General features: G+C 44.9%; 1 protein-coding gene across 7 annotated transcripts in view; it reads right to left on the minus strand.

The window, feature by feature from the left end:
• The window catches only part of RNF212B (ring finger protein 212B), a 65,633-nt gene extending 59,535 nt beyond the window's left edge, over positions 1-6,098 (minus strand). For 4 of the 7 annotated variants that reach the window (XM_069961651.1, XM_069961653.1, XM_069961652.1 and 1 more), the window contains exon 1: positions 5,902-6,009. The gene's annotated coding sequence lies outside the window, so the exon portion shown is untranslated. Of the gene's footprint in view, positions 1-5,796; positions 5,871-5,901 lie in introns of those variants that run through there. The other 3 variants (XM_069961648.1, XM_069961649.1, XM_069961650.1) reach the window with 3 other exon arrangements.
• Between the last annotated feature and the right edge of the window lie 644 nt (positions 6,099-6,742).

Below are 6,742 nucleotides of genomic sequence, written 5' to 3' on the forward strand. Positions count from 1 at the left end.
ATAGAAATTTTAAAGGGAAAGTCCGGTGAAATTTTTATTAAAGTATTGTATTGCCCCCAAAAGTTATACTAATCTCCAATATACACTTATTACAGGAAATGGAAAAGTGTTTTTTTTCCCTGCACTTACTACTGTATCAAGGCTTCACTTCCTGGATAAAATGGGGATGTCACGACCCGACTCCCAGAGCTGTGCGGGCTGTGGCTGCTGGAGAGGATGATGGCAGGGGGACACTGAGGGCACTGGAGGGACACTGAGCATCCCTCTGCCATCATCCTCTCCAGCAGCCACAGCCCACACAGCTCTGGGAGTCGGGTCAAGACATCACCATTTTATCCAGGAAGTGAAACCTTGATGCAGGAGTAAGTGCAAGGAAAAAAGCACTTTATGAGCATTTCCCGTAATAAGTGTATATTGGTAATTTGTATAACTTTGGGGGGCAATACAATACTTTAATAAAATTTTTGCCAGACTTCTCCTTTAGGTACAAGTTAAAAAAAACAGGGGCCTGTATAAAAGGACTCTTAGATTTACCTGCCGCATTACTCAATCTGAGAGATAAATATACATTAGAGAAGTAATGTTAACACAGCTTGCTAGACTGTACCTTACTAATATATCGTTATCACTAGCTTCAGCTTGTTTTTACTTCATTTACTCCTGACAGGAAGTAAATGAGAGAACGACCCAATGTGCGTTGTCTCCAGCTCCGTGGCTCCTCCCTCTCAAGGATGACACATCATTCTCTGACGGATTGCGGATTGCGGCAAATTCCGCAGCTCTCCCCCACTCACAGCCGTGCACATTTCCGCCCATGTCATAGACTCCATTCTATAGAATGGAGTCTATGGCATAGGCGGAAATGCGCGTGGCCATGAGTGGGGCGAACTGTGGAATCCGCCGTGGGTGATCCGTGGGGATTCCGTAGTGTGCACTTACTGGTTTCACACACAGCACACAGGTTTTTTTTCAAAGCCAGAAGTAGATTTAATGGGATGGAAAATATAAAGTGAGGGCTTGTACTTTTCTTTCCTGTTAGATATACTTCTGGTTTTGGCAAAAAACAAAAAAAACTGCCATTTGTGAAACCAGCAGTAGGAAGCTTGGCTGGATCTTGTCTCTGAGCTTCAGCCCCACCCCCTGAGTGATGGAATCAAAGCTGACCAGCCCCTTACAGTCTACATGACTATCTCCTATGCCATATACATACATATCTTTTTTGAGACATTTTGGCATGCTGCCTTAAGCTCAACCATGCCTCAGCCAAGGGAGCAGACATGTAATGACACTGCAGCTTTTGCAAACTTGCTTTGATTAAAGAGAATCTGCTATGTAGAGCAATTTCTGCAGTAACTTTGGGTGGGAAACTCGCTGGAGTGCAGTGGGAGGGGGTAGGCAGGGTGGGAGGACTGTAAAGGAGAGCTGAGGTAAAGAAATGCATTCTGGGAATTGTAGTGTCAGTAATAAAAAGGCATCAGTAATAAAAAGGTGTCAGTAACATGGAAAATGATTTAATTTTGCTAAATAAGTTTTTTGGGTGGTTTCAGAACTGGGGCAGACAGGTAAGTAACACTATGTGGGTCTGTAGGTGAAAAAATTCAAGCACTATGGCCTTTTAAACATGAGGAGGAAAAACCGAAAAATGTCCTGGTCATCAAAGTTAAACTAAATTTACAGAGTTATATGGCCAGAATCAGCGTTATCTGCAATCCTGGAGTACGGATGTCAGACTTTTGTGTTTCACAGATTCTACAGGTGGAACAAGATGTAAGACCTTGTTTCATCTGTAGAAGTGGTTAACGCGAATGTACCATCAGGCACGGCGCCAGCAGGGAAAAGCTAGTGCCGCGGTCCTTTTCCCGTGTATGGCACCGGTCTCTTACCGGGCCCCGGCTGAAGCCCCTAGGCAGGCCGGCCTGCCCCCAGTGGGAGGACACCCCCGCCCCTCTGTGACGCAGCTCCATTGGAATCAATGGAGCCACGTCACAGAGGGGAGGGGGTTTCCTTCCACTGGGGGCAGGCTGGCCCAGTCAAGTGCTTCAGCCCCCCCCCCCCCCCCCCCCCCCCCCCGAATGTATGGTACATTCGCTTAAAAAGTGCTAAATCTTTTTGAAAACGCATGTGGTGTTTCTGTGCACCAAAAAGATGATGGTATTTGGCACCTGTGGAAGTATGTGTGCATGCAATAGAGCAGTGTGATCAGAGCTTCTACAGCAAAGCATGATGGTGGCTGTGTATCTTACATACAATGTCTATCTAGAGCTGTATGTAGGGAGTTATTCCCCCTTTGGGCCATGTTCTTTTAGTATTTTTCCTTTTCTTATAGGTGTGCATATGGATTTGCCCCATTTTTGATTGGTTTCCCACATTTTAGGAAAGAGAAAAATTGAGCCACATTTTCACATTATGCTGAACAAATAAATGCTGATTATGCTAATAAATAATACCAATAATGCTATATTTTGAGATGGCAACTTAAAGGGAACCAATCATGCCAATCGGGCTGATATGGTTCCCTAAACCACTGTATACAGCTCCTGCGGCACATACTGTCTGCGGCTGCAGCAGTAGCTGTATACCCGAAAAACTGTTTAATCCCCCGGGCGCTTGACAGGTAGCGGGGGGAGGTAGTCATCTGGGCGGTTTCGCTTTGGCTGTCCAGGCATGATGGAAATTGTAGTTTTGCCACAGCTGGAGGGCCAAAGGTTCCCCATCCATGATTTAAAGTAAACAATTAATGAAAAAAAAAGGAAGCAAAAAGAGATACAATCTGTTTGGATCCATTTTTCCATTGACTTCCATTATAAAATAATGGATCAAAACGGATGTGTACACAAAAACGTGGTTGACCACATTTTGTGTACTTTAAAAATAAACACTTAAAATGGATACATTAACGGACTGAAAAAACAGCCTAACATGGTCGTAGATCCTTGTGGCGTTGTCCACTTGTCAAATCGATGCTCGCTTCCCGCTATCAGCAGCGGTTTGGTGACAGCCCCACTATTCTTGAGGACTGGATTCGCCTGTGTGTGGTGAGCAGTGGCTGGGTGTCAGTACAGCTCTCCGCCATGTATACTGTACCCCTGAATGTAACAGGACTATGTATACTGTACCCCCTAATTGTATCAGGACCATGTATACTGTACCCCTGACTGTAACAGGGCCATGTATACTGTACCCCCTGAATGTAACAGGACCATGTATACTGTACCCCCTGAATGTAACAGGACCATGTATACCGTACCCCCTGAATGTAACAGGACCATGTTTACTGTACCCCCCTGAATGTAACAGGACCATGTATACTGTACCCCCTAATTGTATCAGGACCATGTATACTGTACCCCCTGAATGTAACAGGACCATGTATACTGTACCCCCTAATTGTATCAGGACCATGTACACTGTACCCCCTAAATGTAACAGGACCGTGTATACTGTACCCCCTAATTGTAACAGGACCATGTATACTGTACCCCCTGAATGTAACAGGACCGTGTATACTGTACCCCCTGAATGTAACAGGACAATGTATACTGTACCCCCTGAATGTAACAGGACCATGTATACTGTACCCCCTAATTGTATCAGGACCATATATACTGTACCCCTGAATGTAACATGACCGTGTATACTGTACCCCCTGAATGTAACAGGACCATGTATACTGTACCCCCTAATTGTAACAGGACCATGTATACTGTACCCCCTGAATGTAACAGGACCATGTATACTGTACCCCCTGACTGTAACAGGACCATGTATACTGTACCCCCTAATTGTATCAGGACCATGTATACTGTACCCCTGAATGTAACAGGACCATGTATACTGTACCCCCTGACTGTAACAGGACCATGTATACTGTACCCCCTGAATGTAACAGGACCATGTATACTGTACCCCCTGTATGTAACAGGACCATGTATACTGTACCCCCTGAATGTAACAGGACCATGTATACTGTACCCCCTGAATGTAACAGGACCATGTATACTGTACCCCCTAATTGTATCAGGACCATGTATACTGTACCCCCTGAATGTAACAGGACCATGTATACTGTACCCCCTAATTGTATCAGGACCATGTACACTGTACCCCCTAAATGTAACAGGACCGTGAATACTGTACCCCCTGAATGTAAAAGGACCATGTATACTGTACCCCCTAATTGTAACAGGACCATGTATACTGTACCCCCTGAATGTAACAGAACCATGTATACTGTACCCCCTGAATGTAACAGGACCATGTATACTGTACCCCCTAATTGTATCAGGACCATGTATACTGTACCCCTGAATGTAACAGGACCATGTATACTGTACCCCCTGAATGTAACAGGACCATGTATACTGTACCCCCTGAATGTAACAGGACCATGTATACTGTACCCCCTAATTGTATCAGGACCATGTATACTGTACCCCTGAATGTAACAGTACCATGTATACTGTACCCTCTGAATGTAACAGGACCATGTATACTGTACCCCCTAAATGTAACAGGACCATGTATACTGTACCCCTGAATGTAACAGGACCATGTATACTGTACCCCCTGACTGTAACAGGACCGTGTATACTGTACCCCCTGACTGTAACAGGACCATGTATACTGTACCCCCTGAATGTAACAGAACCATGTATACTGTACCCCCTGAATGTAACAGGACCATGTATACTGTACCCCCTAATTGTATCAGGACCATGTATACTGTACCCCTGAATGTAACAGGACCATGTATACTGTACCCCCTGACTGTAACAGGACCATGTATACTGTACCCCCTGAATGTAACAGGACCATGTATACTGTACCCCCTGACTGTAACAGGACCATGTATACTGTACCCCCTAATTGTATCAGGACCATGTATACTGTACCCCCTAATTGTATCAGGACCATGTATACTGTACTCCCTGAATGTAACAGGACCATGTATACTGTACCCCCTAAATGTAACAGGACCATGTATACTGTACCCCCTAATTGTATCAGGACCATGTATACTGTACCCCCTGAATGTAACAGGACCGTGTATACTGTACTCCCTGAATGTAACAGGACCATGTATACTGTACCCCCTAATTGTATCAGGACCATGTATACTGTACCCCCTAATTGTATCAGGACCGTGTATACTGTACTCCCTGAATGTAACAGGACCATGTATACTGTACCCCCTGAATGTAACAGGACCATGTATACTATACCCCCTGAATGTAACAGGACCATGTATACTGTACCCCCTGAATGTAACAGGACCCTGTATACTGTACTCCCTGAATGTAACAGGACCATGTATACTGTACCCCCTGACTGTAACAGGACCATGTATACTGTACCCCCTAATTGTATCAGGACCGTGTATACTGTACCCCCTGAATGTAACAGGACCCTGTATACTGTACCCCCTGAATGTAACAGGACCATGTATACTGTACCCCCTGAATGTAACAGGACCCTGTATACTGTACCCCCTGAATGTAACAGGACCATGTATACTGTACCCCCTGAATGTAACAGGACCATGTATACTGTACCCCCTAATTGTATCAGGACCATGTATACTGTACCCCCTGTATCCCCACTATTCTTGAGGACTGGGTTTGCCTGTGTGTGGTGAGCAGTGGCTGGGTGTCAGTACAGCCCTCCGCCATCTTCAGCCATCCCTGTGACTGAATGAAGCAACAGTATGTGCTCCCCCCCTCATAACTGATAGGAGTCTCAGTGTTGTGGGACACCCCCCTAAAAACAAAATCTGACAGAAAACAAGCTGTATCCGACCTTATGAAATCAGCTGTGTAATACTGAGGAACAATACACTGGCATGAGGGGAATGGAGCCGCTGCATTGACCTATAGACATATACGTTGTCTCTCACACATGTACCTCGCGGGGGGCTGCACAGATACCGCACTTATGAATTACCACAGAGCCTAACTCCCCCACCCAGCAGGTTAGCTCACTGGTCAGGGCCGCCCGCCTGCCCTAGTCACATGTTCACCTGCCGTCCTCTCAGGTCAAGCAGAAATGGTAATGTCTAAATCCCATACTGTAAAAGGACCTGCTGACATCACAAGGTCACATGACTTCCTCAAGTCACCTGATTGTACAGCAGGCATGGCTTATTCAGGTTAGCCTGGCTGGTCTTTCTGGGGTGAAAATACGTCCGTATTTTTATAATTACAGCAGTAAATAATATACAAGCTAATTATTTACTGACTGCTTTTGCAAAATACGGACTATTTTCCATCTTTTCACACATCTCTTTTATTCTCACTCAAAAGTACAGACATATATAGCTTTTAATTTGAACCTAGTAAGGGACAAATGTATGCTACCACTATGAACGCACCAATATAATCAATACTGCCATACAGTGACCATAGTGTGGACTGATACTTTGTCTACACAGGCTCTGCAGAGTATTTTCACACTGCAGACTATATGCATACCTCCCAAGGGACAGTCCCTACTTTTGACCCATGTCCCTCTTTGTCCCTTACATGTCCTTTTTGAATTAGATTAGCATTATTTAAATTTCTATGTTGCTCTAGAAAGTGTCTGCTTTCTTACTTTATAATAGACCCAAACTTGCATATTATTCTATCATGTGGTGCAAAAATTATTAAGCCATTGTGCGCCCGTGTCACCTATTTGACGGTGGATCCCTGTGCCAGTCACTGACACCCATTCCTAATCCTGTCCGCAGCTGCGGGTCTGCAATCAC

Source organism: Dendropsophus ebraccatus, chromosome 3 (genome assembly GCF_027789765.1).
Source record: "Dendropsophus ebraccatus isolate aDenEbr1 chromosome 3, aDenEbr1.pat, whole genome shotgun sequence".
NCBI classification, from domain to species: domain Eukaryota; kingdom Metazoa; phylum Chordata; class Amphibia; order Anura; family Hylidae; genus Dendropsophus; species Dendropsophus ebraccatus.